Source organism: Peromyscus californicus, unplaced genomic scaffold (genome assembly GCF_007827085.1).
Source record: "Peromyscus californicus insignis strain IS unplaced genomic scaffold, ASM782708v3 Scaffold_13__1_contigs__length_99412109, whole genome shotgun sequence".
NCBI lineage: Eukaryota > Metazoa > Chordata > Mammalia > Rodentia > Cricetidae > Peromyscus > Peromyscus californicus.
This window is the reverse complement of record NW_026294424.1, coordinates 2,720,813-2,734,242: the sequence shown is the minus strand read 5'-3', so window position 1 is coordinate 2,734,242 and position 13,430 is coordinate 2,720,813.

The window sequence follows — 13,430 nt, the reverse complement described above, 5'->3', positions numbered from 1 at the left end:
GAGGGGGTGACTCTCACCGAGGAAGGGGAAGGACAGCGTACACAAGAAATCTGTTATGGAGGACCCTTGGGCAGTCTTTGGAGTAGTTTGGCGCTGTGGACCTGAGTATTTAACTCAGTAGACACTGTCACTGCCTCCTTACTTCCTGGCTCTGTGCCAAGTGCTGGAAACAGAAAGGAATCCCCTGGATGCCTGCTCTCAGGGAGCCCACAGAACACAGATGTACTCTTCCAGTGGAGATTGCATGGAGATGTGGGGAATCTTTGATGAGGAGGCTAGCTTTCAATCCACTGGTAGTGTTTTGAGGGGTGTGGGGATTGTGTGAGCTAGCCAGTGGCGTTTAGATGTGATAGCTGCTTGCCTCTGAATGTGGGTCAAGGAGACAGGAGGTAAGAGGAGGGCTGGGGTGGGCTATGGAGGATTGGGGGAAACCGTGAAGGGTCCTGTCAAGTAGAGAGGAGCAGGGTGCCGGCAGGACTTCTCAGGGCTTCCCCAGGTGCATGCCAGCTGATGGTTGGCTGGTAGAGCGGATGTGGAAACCCACCCAGGGAGGTCCTGCCTGCTTCAGAGGCTTGCAGTCAGAAACCTGAGCCGACACTGTGGAGGAGATGCCCAGTGGAGAGCAGCGTGATGGTCGCAGACAGGAGCTAAGTCTAGGACCTACTACAGGGCTTGACATCTGGATCAGGAGCCACTGGGTCCGAGTAACTGGGGACTGTGATGAGGGATGTGTTGGTGGTGTTCAGGGACATGGGCAAACCCAGAGGCCCATTCAAGCCACTCATGGCTAAGGTGTTGGGCACTGGGTGAATGAATCCCAGCCATTTATCGCAGGTGATGGAGGATCTTACTGCATTAGATCTGGAGATGGAGCCCAGGCTCCAGGGCAACTGTGAGGTCACAGGGACATTCAGTCTAGAGGCATTTCTGGAGCTGTACCAGCTCCTACCCTCCCTTGTCCAAGGTTAGCCACTGAGTCCTAAGCACTGGCCAAGTGTCATTGAGCCTATTTTTAAGTGATGCCTCAGGGTTTGGAGTCCTGGTGTGCTGCCGGAGAATGAAGGGACTCTTCGGTGTCATTTAAAACAGTGAGAGGATGACCAAGTGCTTGGCCACAGAGCCCACCAGGGTGCTCATGTTCTGGGTTATAGTCTGTAACCCAATGGCATGGAGCCCATCAGAGATGCACATCAGGAGACTCCACAGGAAACTCTGTAGCGTGAATCTTAACAGTTCTTGTTAATAAGATCAAACCCAAGGCCAGTTATTGGGGTCAATGCTGGAAGGTCAGAGTACCAGAACAAGTCACAGCTATCTCACCTTGCCAATTCCTCAGATGATCCTGTTTCTTCAGACTGGAAGCTTCTATGTCCTCATCCCAATGGCTCTCAGCTGAACTGCTACTCGAAGCCTGAATGCTTAACCAGCCAAAATGCTTAACCAGGCAAATGCTTCTAGTTTCTGGTCCTCGCGCCTTATAAACTTTTCTGCTTTCTACCACCACTTCCTGGAATTAAAGGCTGCTTTCTGGGATTAAAGGCGTGAGTCACCATGCCTGGCTGTTTCCAATGTGGCCTTGAACTCACAGAGATCCAGAGGGATTTCTGTCTCTGGAATGCTAGGATTTAAGGCATGTGCTACCACTGCCTAACCTCTATGTTTAATATTGTGGCTTTTCTGTTCTCTGACCCCAGATAAGTTTATTAGGATACACAATATTTTGGGGAACACAATACCACCACACATTATCAGATGTCTGTGACTCAGGAGGTTTGTGACAGAGACATCAGTTTTATGAGGCTGTTAAAAAAAACCCAGCTCTCTCTTCACATGGGAAGGGACCAGGTAGTCAAAAACTCAGGTGGGAGGCACAGCTGGGGTAAAGACTCAGTGAGAGGGGACAGGTGTGCGTTCCTCTTGAGCCGGAGGTGGGTGCCCAAGCTGTTCAGGAACATGGACAAAGACCCTTCATACACCTTCCCAAGAAGCACCAGGGCAGACTGGGTGCCTCCTTCCTATGGTGCTAGCTTCCGCTCCGGAAGTCTGGCTGGCTTTTCTCTTCAGGCCCATTCTGCCTCTAGAAATGCCAAGTGAACATTCACGTGCAGACTAACCAGACCAGAGCCTGTGGCCTGCTGCCTCTAGGGGATGTTTGTCTCAACATTCTGCCAGATGTGATTGCTGATTGCTACACACAAGACATTCTGCTGATTGGGTCTCCAAGGAGCAAGTTAGGGGTCTAGTAAGACAGACTAATTCCAGTGCTGTGTCAGGAAAGATTGAAAAGGGAAATTAACCAGGCAGCAGTGGCGCATGCCTTTAATCCCAGCATCAGGCAGCATCACAGATCTCTGTGAGTTAGAAGCCAGCCTGGTCTACAGAGTGAGTTCCAGGACAGGCTCCAAAGCTCCACACAGAGAAACTCTGTCTAGAAAAACAGAGAGAGAGAGACAGAGACAGAGACAGAGACAGAAACAGAGGAGAGAAAGGAAATTAGAGGCTCAGGAAAACCACCCCCAAATCTACACCTATGAGGGAGGCTCATATCCCCTTTGCTACAAACCTCAGGCTTGCCTTAGCATGTCTCTGGGCCAACTTCCCATTACAGCCTGTAGGGGACCTGCAGAAGCGTATCCAGGGTCCTACCCACTACACACCCGTCCATAGCCTTGGGATCACAGTCTGTTCCTATAGTGGGCTTACAGAGTACACAAATGGTGGCCAGTTGCTCCTCAACTGCTGAAGAGACCTCTAGAGGGGACATTGTTAGGCAGAGTTGACAACAGAGGACAAAGCTTGTGAGGTAGTCAGTGGGCCCAGCAAACCCCACCCAGGCTGCAGCAGAGCCTTGATGAGGGTGGAGTCTCCTCCAAGAGCCTGGAGATGTATGCTTTCCTATGCCCTCGGCTTCCTTCCCACGTTCTTGTAGATGCATCACTGAGTGTATGGTGCTCACAACCCTTCCTGCTCCCAGCTCTCCCCAGTTGAATTCCCCTTGGCCAGCAAGAGAGGCCCTGTGGGTGCTTGCTTTCTGAACAGTGATATATCCATTTTTTTCTATCTTTAAAAACCAGTTTTTCACATTTTTTTCCTTTATAAGCATGTCACCCTGGACAGAAACCCAGCCACACATACCTTCCTATCAGCACTCAGAGCTCAAGTGTCCCATCAACGCTGCTGCCCTGTTCTCAATCAACTCTTGACAGGACAACTTCAAGGCTGCAGCCATGAGCCTCTACAGACTCACTTCAAGCTGACTTTGTGTAGCTTGTGCCTGAGGAGGGTCCAGAGGCTGCTGGAATCCTGCGTCCTGACACACTGGGAGAGAGAGCACTTAGCCCACACAGGCTGGAAACCCACAGTCCATTACCACAGCCCATCTCCTGCACCCTAGAATCAAGGCTGGGCCACCCCAACCCTGATCCTGTATGGTCCAGGCACACTATATCCAGGCAGCATCTCTGGTTGTCCCTGGCACCAAATGCAGAGATCCTTGATGGCACTTGTCTGTGGGTTCTCTGGCTGTCTTGCCTCTTTATTCCTTTATTTGGAAGCTACACTCCAGCTTCATAGCTGACAGGTAGTGCAGGAGACACCATAACATGAACCAAAAGGCTTCCTTCTGTGTTGGCCATGTGATATACTCAAAACCTCTAGACTCCACGGAAGGAAGATATGGAGTCCAGAGATGTTGCAGTTTTTTGGTAACCCGAGGACATGTACCCATCTCTGCACCCAATCAGAAGATTGTAGTTAGGATGGTCTTCACTCAGCTCTGCAGTCCAAACCTTTAGGTGTAGCCCAAATTTTTCTGTGTTCCACCTGCCAGTTCCCAATCCCCTAGCTGCTTGTAAAATAATTATTCAGAGGCTTATATTAATTACAAACTGTTTGGTCTATGGCTCAGACTTCTTGATAGCTAGCTAGCTCTTTCAACTTTTGTTTTGTTTTGTTTTTTGAGACAGGGTTTCTCTGTAGCTTTGCGCCTTTCCTGGAACTCACTTGGTAGCCCAGGCTAGCCTCGAACTCACAGAGATCCACCTGCCTCTGCCTCCTGAGTGCTGGGATTAAAGGTGTGTGCCACCACCACCCGGCTTTTTTTTCTTTCTTTTTTTAATTAATTAATTAATTAATTAGCTCTTTCAACTTAATTCAACTTATTTCTATTAATCCATGTTTTGCCATGTGGCTTCATGGCATTACCTGTGTTCCACGACATCTTGTTCCCAGAGTAGTGCTCAGTGTCTCTCCCTACTCTGCCTTCCTTCTCCCTCTGTCTTGGCTTGGATTTCCCACCTGGCTCTATCCTGCCTTACCATAGGTCAAAACAACCACTTTATTAACCAGCAGCAGCAACACATATTCACAGTGTACCGGAAGACCACCCCACAGCATTTAGGGGCCCTCTTCCCTTTGGTTGACTTTCTTATTTGCACCATGGCCATTTCCCCCCTTTCCTGGATAATTTCATGTCTTCTCTTGCTTCCTCGTGCCCCACCTCACACCTGCTGCTGTGCTGCCCTGTCCCCGGGGCTGGGCACCTCATTGCTCTTTGGTTCCGCCCTTCTGCTCTGGGCTATACCACACTTGATCCCCATGGCCTTGCTGTGCTCTGACTTCGAAGCTGGATGCTGTCCTGTCTTAGCTTTTCCCAGGAGCACCACATGGGCCCAGTAGGCAATGGTGGGCCAGCAACTATACCTCCCTTCCACCCCGTCTATTCTCTGGGGCTCTACACCTGCCCACTACTCACTCAGCTCCCCAGACAGTCCCGGCCATTAGGGCTTCAGGCCCCAAACTAGGCACCACGTGACGTCTTTCTTCAGCCAGAAGTGAGTTCCACTGGCCTTGTCCTCACTGCGGCCACATGGCCCAGGCTCCTTGGGCTGTTTATGGCTTCCTTTCCTAGCTTCCCCTATTGACCTTGAGTGACCTGAGGACCTGTGGGACCATTTCCCTTTCCTGACCTCGTTCTTGACCAGGGCTCCCTCTCCCTTCTCACCTCTTACCTCTCCTGGCACCACTAATGTATGAAATAAGTCCTCACAGCCCATGCTAAGTGTGAGGTGTGTAGAGAACACATCAGAGCATTGCAGTTTCGGGAAGCACTGGGCCCCTGCCTTCCTTAGCTGGCAGCTGGTGCCTGCTTGCCTGGGCTCTCTCAATTTATCCTAGGGTGGACAAGTTATATGCAGCATGTGATGGAGCAGAAATGAGGGGATCTTGGGACTCAGGGGGATGGGGAGCTTTGGTAGGGATTATTGAAGATTGTGCCTCTCTGAAGAACTCAGCCAGTGATGAATTCAGCGGGAAGGGAAATGTGATCAGGAACACAAGAACCACCATTTTTTGTACTAAGTCTGCACTGGCCACTCTTGCCTTTTCTGGAGGCTGACCCACAACTTTGTAAGGTCGTAAAATTAACCGCCTCACTTTGACTACTTGGAGTCTCCAGTGCTCTTAATATGAAGTGAGGATCTGTTTCTCATGCTGGTCCCTGCTGTGTCCATGCCAAACAGGCACCTGCTGTGGTTATAGGTAGTCTGAGCATTCCCAGATCTGGCTGGCACCACAACTCAGGGTCCCCCCCTACGGTGAAGTGGCTTGCACATCTGCTTCAGGGTCTCGGCCAGTACGGCCCATGGAGCTGTGGGATGTGCCTTGTGCTGGGATTGATGCGCGGTCATGACTGAAGCTGTCATTATGGCTGGGTTGCCATTGCCCTATCACTGCCCTGCAGGCAGGCACAGCTCAATACTGCCTCCTGAGCCAAGATCTAGGAAGGTCATTAGCAGAACTGAACATGTGGGCTGTCCTGACATCACTAGCAGGCTGCCAATGTTGCTGTTAGCTCAGTGATGAGTCAGCAAGTCCTGGACTGGGCCAAGTGCTATGGGTATACCGGGTCTGGGCAGGCTGGACCAAAAAGCAAGTTGTGGAAGAAAGGGTTTATTTGACTTGTATTTCCACATTGCTATTCATCACTGAAGGAAGTCAGGACAGGAACTCAAGCAGGGCAGGAGCTTGGAAACAGGAGCTGATGCAGAGGCCACAGAGGGGTGCTGCTTCCTGGCTTGCTTCCCATGGCTTGCTCAGTCGGCTTTCTTATAGAACCCAGGACCACCAGCCCAGAGATGGCACCACCCACTGTGGACTGGGCCCTCCCCCATTGATCACTAATTGAGAAAGTGCTTTCCTTACTGCTGGATCCCATGGAGGCATTTCCTCAACTGAGACTCCTTCCTCTCTGATGACTCTAGCTTGTGTCAAGTTGACACACAAAACCAGCCAGTATACCCCCCCCCAGCCTGGGGTCACCTGCAAGGTCAGGGCTTTGGTCTCATTGTCATCCTGGCCCTACTGTAGTCTGGCACCCAGGCAGAGGGGTAATTCAAGGTCAGTGGTGCCCACAGCTTGGAGGACATTTTAAAGACTTTGATCTGGAAAACCCTCCTGTACTCTTTAGAAAAGAACATCTGTGACTCAGATAATGTGACAGAGAGACAGTGTGCACACAAACATGTGTCCGGCCTCCATCTATCTTATTTCTACTCAAGTACCTAATGGGAGAACACATTGACCTGGGGCCACAATTTTAGGGACTTTTGTGGTTGTGTGTGTGTGGTGTTGTATGGTGTGTGTAGTGTAGTGTGGTGTGTAGTGACTTTGGTGTGGTGTGAGTGGTGTTGTATGTATGGCATGTGTCTTGTGATGTGTATGGTGTGCCTGTTGTGTTTGGTACGGTGTGTATATTATGGAATGATGTGAGTGCTGCAGTATATGTGTGTGTTGTGTTTGTGTGTGTTGTATTTTGATGTGTGGTGTTTGGTATGGTATGTATGTTGTGGTGTGGTGTGAGCATGTTGCAGTGTGTCTGCGTGTTGTGTTGTGCTGTATGTATTGTATTTTGGTGGGTGGTATTTGGTGTGGTGGTGGTGGTAGTGGTGGTGGTGGTGGTGGTGGTGGTGGTGGTGTGTGTGTGTGTGGTGTGATGTATGGTGTGGTGTGAGCTGAGGCAAAGGAGGACCAGCCTGCTGGAGATGAGGGGTCCTCTCTGTCTTGATGCCCCTCTCTCTGAGTGCCTAGCACCCCAAAGTCTGCTTTTCTCCATTCCCTCTTCTCTCCTCCTGCTGGCTTTAGTTTCTGCCTCATTGTACCCTGGGTATGTGCTTATGTTTTCTCTTTCCAGGTGTTATGACATAAACAGGCTGAGAAAAGAGAGCTTTCTGTATTCTCTAGAGGACGGGTAAACTGTTCTAGAGAATACAGAATAGAGAATACTCTGAGTGCTTATGATGCTTGCTTATAGATTATACATTTGAGAAAGAGAGTCGAACACTTACTAAAATCTTTTTGAATGATGGATCCTATACAGGCAAGATAAGACTAGTAATTCATTAGGGCCACAGGCTACTAAAGAGGGACATCCATGAGGACAGACAATCTGAACAGGCCTGCCTACTGCCATGGTCTTTAATAAGGAAGGAGAGAATACAGGTCCCTAAGTCCATGTTGGTAAAATCTCTAGAGGACCCCATGGAGAGTGAGACAGAGAAGAGCTGGGAGATGTTCCAATATGTCTTCCTTTGTCTATAGATGGATCAACAGCAGCAGATGCCCCTAGACACGCCCTTACCCTAAGAACTCTTCATTCCACTGGCCTTAAGAAAGGAACACCTGCTGCCCAGTATGGTGGTGCACACCTTTAATCCCAGCACTTGAGAGACAGAGGCAGGTGGATCTCTGTGAGTTTGAGGCCACCCTGGTCTACAAAGTGAGTTCCAAGACAGCCAGGGCTACACAGAGAAACCCTGTCTCAAAAAACAAGAAGAAGGGGGCTGGAGAGATGGCTCAGAGGTTAAGAGCACTGTCTGCTCTTCCAGAGGTCCTGAGTTCAATTCCCAGCAACCACATGGTGGCTCACAACCATCTGTAATGAGATCTGGTGCCCTCTTCTGGCCTGCAGGGATACATGCTGTATACATAATAAATAAATAAATCTTTAAAAAAAAAAAAAAAAAACAAGAAGAAGAAGAAGAGGAGGAGGAGGAGGAGGAGGAGGAGGAGGAGGAGGAGGAGGGAGAAGGGAAGAGGGAGGAGGGAGGAGGAAAGAAGGAGAAGAAGGAGGAGAAGAAGAAGAGGAGGAGGAGGAAGAGAAGGAGAAGGGGAAAAGGAAGAAGAAGAAGAAGAAGAAGAAGAAGAAGAAGAAGAAGAAGAAGAAGAAGAAGAAGAAGAAGAAGAAGAAGAAGAAGAAGAAGAAGAAAAGAAGAGAAGAAGAGGAGGAGGAGGAGGAGAAGAGGAGGAGGAAGAAGAAGAAAGAATGAAAGAAAGAAAGAAAGAAAGAAAGGAAGGAAGGAAAGAAAGAAAGGGAGGGAGGGAGGGAGGGAGGGAGGGAGGAAGGAAGGAGGGAGGGAGGAAGGAGGAAGGAAGGAAGGAAGGAAGGAAGGAAGAAAGGAAGAAAGAAAAAGAAAGAAAGAGAACACCTGATGTTTTATCTGTACACAGCCCGGTCTAAATATAAACTGGAGGATGCAGCAGTGGCCTTTAGTGGGAAATATCAGTCAGAGGCAGGAAGTCCCCAGAGCTGTGAGCAGGTCCTGGCACAGACTGAGAGTTAGACGGACCAGGTTTTACTGGCTGAAGCCTGATAGGCTGTTACCAGTTCCTGTGCTTCCTAAGTACTTCTGTTTCTGCCAAGTGTTACCACAACAGGAAGCAGCTTCAGGAAAAACCCCAGAGGTGACAGAGGGGTTCAGGTACAGCAGGGGTGCTGGAGGGTTAGACTCTGGGGCTCTGAAGTCAGGCTGCTGAGCTCTGAGTATCTGGGGTGATTCTGGATCTTGTAGTTCAGAGAGAGCGCAGCGTCTAGCTCCACCACTGCTGTATTCCCAATGCTGCTTTACCTCAGGGACCATGCTCTTGGCCAGTCCCTGGGCTGGTCACTGTGCCCAGGGGATCTGTGGAGACTGGAGGATATTGTTTTCCTGGTGGTGAAGTGCGTCCTTTCAGATGTCCACTAACTGTGCTGTGATCATCACCCATCCTGATGATCCTTGGGACTATGACCACTTTTCCTCCGAATTATATAATGGCTGCTCCTCTAGGGGTGGCTTTAGGCCTCTCCCTGTTTGGAGATGTAATAGGGAAGGTGGACATCTATCGTCGGTTTCTGTTGAAATGGGCAGAGGAGATGACAAAGAGCAGACTCAGCTCGTGTCTGAAACCTTGCTGCCCGGGCTGAAAAGGACCCAGGAGCCGCACGTAACCTGTGTTTCAGTTGGGTGACACTAGCCTCGGGCCATGTCACAGGTATGAAGCTTGCACACCCAGGAGTTATCTCCCCTATGGTCCCCAGCCTGCTCCTCTGGGGACCAGATATGAATGTGGTGGGTACCAGAGGTTAACCCGTGTGGGAGTGTCAACCCTGCCTGTCAGTTGTGGCTGATAATAGGCTTGGCTTGTGGAAGTTCTGAGGGAAACATTGACTATCAGGGCCATTTGTTCCTGTGATACTAAGTTTTTCTGGTTTTAACTCTGTGGCCCGGCTCTTTCCTCTCAGAACCAGAAGGTACACAATGCTAATTACTTCTCTGGGATTTCTGCAAATGACTGATACTTGAGGAATTTCTGAATTGGTGGATGGGTAGGTCCCAGAATAAGGCTCACAAATCTTGGTTTCTGGGCTCTCCCTAGTATATACCTATTGGTTAAACTATTAAGGCACCTCCACATAGTTAAAAGGAAGGTTTATTTTGTGGGGTAACTTACAAGTGAAGGGATAGGTTACAGGGTCTGGGAAAGGTGAAGCGCAGTCCAATGGTGTTCTCTGGAAAACTCTGCTCGGGTTACCTCCAGCATCCAGGATCCAGGAACCAAGAGAGCCGGCCCATCAGGTCTTCAGGGGTCCTCTCTTGGCTCTGCCTTGTAGGCGTGACAGTTACCGAAGCCTCAATGGGGGTGGCACAAAGCTAGACCTGCTACCCACTACGTATACCCTTGGCTATTTGTACAATGGGCTGATGGGCTGGAGACTCCCTGCTATCCCTTTGCATTTGACTCTCTCTCCAGTTCTGTGAGCGTGACTGACCACTAGAAATGTCTTCACCGTGGGTAATAGGATCAGCAGAGCAGCTGCTCGGAGAGCATGAGAAGTTGGCTTTCTGTGCCCATGAAACTTGTGTGGTTTATGGTAAATCAAATGTTTTGAGAACTGGTGGCATCAAATGTCTTGGATAACAATGAGGCTACAGGGACCTGGGTCCAAGTACCCGTGGTAAGGGACAGGATGGCAGTACATTCCTGTTGAAGACCAAAGGAAGAAACCAGGAGATGGCAGGAACTGAACCATTGGCAGATGTGGACTTCAGGCCAGCCTCCTCCCAGGACAGCCTGGACTACACTAGCTGCCCTCTGGTGACAGACTGGACCTGCCCATCCTGCAGACTAGAGCTTTTGGGTAGGGAGAGGGCAACCCTGACCCAGAACTTCTCTCTTTTCCAACTCATTGCAGGTGGGACAAGTTGGTTTCAAGATTCCTCCACAGTGGCCCCTGGCTACCTTCTCAAACCCTGGGCAGAATTAGATTCCTAGACACTCAGGCAAGAAAACCTGAAAACTTTTGTCAGGAGGCACGGCCCCAACATCCCCTGAGAGGTCTCCCTTGCGGGAGATGGTGGGAGAATTCAGACCCATCTATATTCACAGAGCCTTCTTGTTAGTGAAGAAGATAAAAGAGAGTGTTACAGGTCTCCGAGCAGTTGGTCACCCCAAGTCTAGCCAGGGACTTAAGTTAGACACTGGGAATAGTGAAGAATTCTGCCAGCTTGAGCCTTCTTGATCACCAGTGCTCACTGCCCCAGTCATGAGCGTATACAGTTTAAAGACTCGGGAACTTTAGAGTCCAAAGAAAAGCTTGCCAATCCCTGTTCCCAGTGCATGGCCCAGTGGATGACATGCACCCGGACAAACCTACAAGGTTATAAGGCAGACATGTGCTTGGGTCCACCCAGTTGTCAGTACATTCAACAGTGAGTCTCTTATCCAGTGTAAACCACTGGGTTCAGTTTTATAGAGGAACCAATGCCTTTGTGTTTACATTAACTTGCCATGGACTATTTGAGCTCACTGAAAGCTGGCTCTGGAGATGGACTCTGGTTTTCCCACTTCAGACCCAAGCAGGTTTTATCTCAATGTTCTCCAAAACCACCTTCTCTGAGTCCAGATGGCCCTCCAACTCTGTGACAGGGATAAAGAAGAGCCACAAACATCCAGAGTGAGGGCATTGTGACTATTATATGATATAAAACTCTATCTTTATCTACTACTTACACTCCTTCAAAAACAGAAGCATGGTTATGGTAGATCACTCTGTGTACTTATGAAGACTGTCTTGTGTTTTCCATAAGGTTTACTGTGAACTTACCATGCCCATTGTGGTAGTTTGAATGTAATTGCCCCCATAAGCTCAGAGGGAGAGGTACTATTAGGAGGTGTGGCTTTGTTGGAGTAGGTATGGCCTTGTTGGAGTCACTGTTAGAGGCAGCCTTTAAGGTCTCATATATGATCAAGTCACTCCCAGTATCTCTGACCACTTCCTATTGCCTGGGGTCAAGATGTGAGAATTCTCAGCTGCTTCTCTGGCACCACATCTGCCTGCATGCTGCCTTGCTTCCTGTCTTGACTATAATGGACTAAACCTCTGAACTGTAAGCCAAAGCCACACTCATTAAATACTTTCCTTTATAAGAGTTGCTGTGGTCATGGTGTCTCTTTACAGAAATAGAAACCCTAACTAAGACATAAGACACCCATAGTTTAACAGTATGTACACAGGTAATATGAATTCATTGCCTATGCAGTTTGGATTCTACTTTTTTTTTTTTTTTAAACTAAGGGGCTGTTATACAGCACTCTCTTCTAAATCAAATATGCCATGACATCGCCTGTGTCAACTTGTAAAGGATTGTCACAGATGAGCTTGTTGAGTGCTGGTCTATAAAGTCCTTTCTTCTCTGGGTGCTTTTCCAGAGTAGGAAGGGAAGCAGGTTATGAAGGTCTGAGAACATTAGATAAGGTTTGTAAAAGGTCAAAGTTCAGTACATTGATGTCAAAGCTCTGCTTAAATCAATCAAGTTATTGGACTACTTTCTGCAACAATTACAAGGACTGGCTTAAAAACAACAATATACATCTAATCCAAGTGTATTTAAATGTTTGGGTTTTGTCCAAGTTTTATCCAACTATTTCACAGTTCCAGATGGGTTTAACTGACATAGGTGTTCAGTAACCATCCTTGGAGGCTATGATAATGCTACGGTCAGAGAGATTAAAAGGGAGAATATTTTCCCCCTTCTTGGTCCAGGGTCAGCTAGGTCTCAGGGGACTTTGAGGCCTATCTGTAGGGAGTCAGTCACCTGTTCTCTCCTTCAGGGAGGCATGGAATCTTCTTGGACTGAAACCTCCCTAGGCACTGCCTCCTCTCAGCATGAACCAGTTAGAGTGGTCCTTGTCCCTCCCCCTCGCATTGACAACACTTGGTGTGCATCTCTGAGAGGTGGGGGATGAAGGAGAGTTAGAGGGACTTAGGTAAACTAGTAAATCAAAAGCAGTCTTTCTGTGATGGCAGCGTCTTGCTCCCAGAAGTCATTGCAAGAGCAAACAGTGGGAAGGCAGGGGAGGCAGGTTTCTGAACAGGACCAGTAGAGAAAGAGGGCCTATAAAACACCCAAGTCAGTGTCTGTTCAGGGACTTCCAGGCTTAGGTCCTTCCCCTCCCAAAAGAATACATTCCTTCTCTCCACAACGTGCTCTTCTGTCCTTCCCAGGTGTCCAGTTCTTTGTCTGTGCCAGGGAATGAACTCAGAAATCCCCCAGACCGTCATCATCCCTGGCACATGGTATGTGGTATGGTATGTGTATGGTGTGAATTGTGGTGGGTGTGGTGTGGTGTGAAGTATGTAGAGATAGGCACTAAGCATGCCTTCATTCTAAGGTAGACTTGGACCATGCTTGTTTGGTGTGTGTTGTGTTGTGTTGTGGCATGTGCGGTGGTATGTATGTGATATGGTGTGTAAGGAGGTGGTGTGTGTGGTGTGCAGCATGTGTACATGTAAAGCATAAAGCAGATCTTCACACTAAGGCAGACACAGACCCTGTTGATTTCATCTTTTTTAAAAGCATCACGAGTGATTTATTGGTTGGTTTTTTTTTTTTTTTTTTAAGAAAGGAAAAACAAAGAATTCATCACCTCTGCTATGCCCACACGCCAGGTATGCACAGGGCCCAGTGGAGAGTGGCATGAGCCCCTGAGCTGGTAGCATCTGGGCTGCCTGTGGGTGCTTTTGCCCCTGGCTGTACAATGCACGGCACCTCAGCTGATAAGCAGGGAAACCCTGTGCCTGCAGAGCGGTCCGCAGTTACGGAGATGAGAAC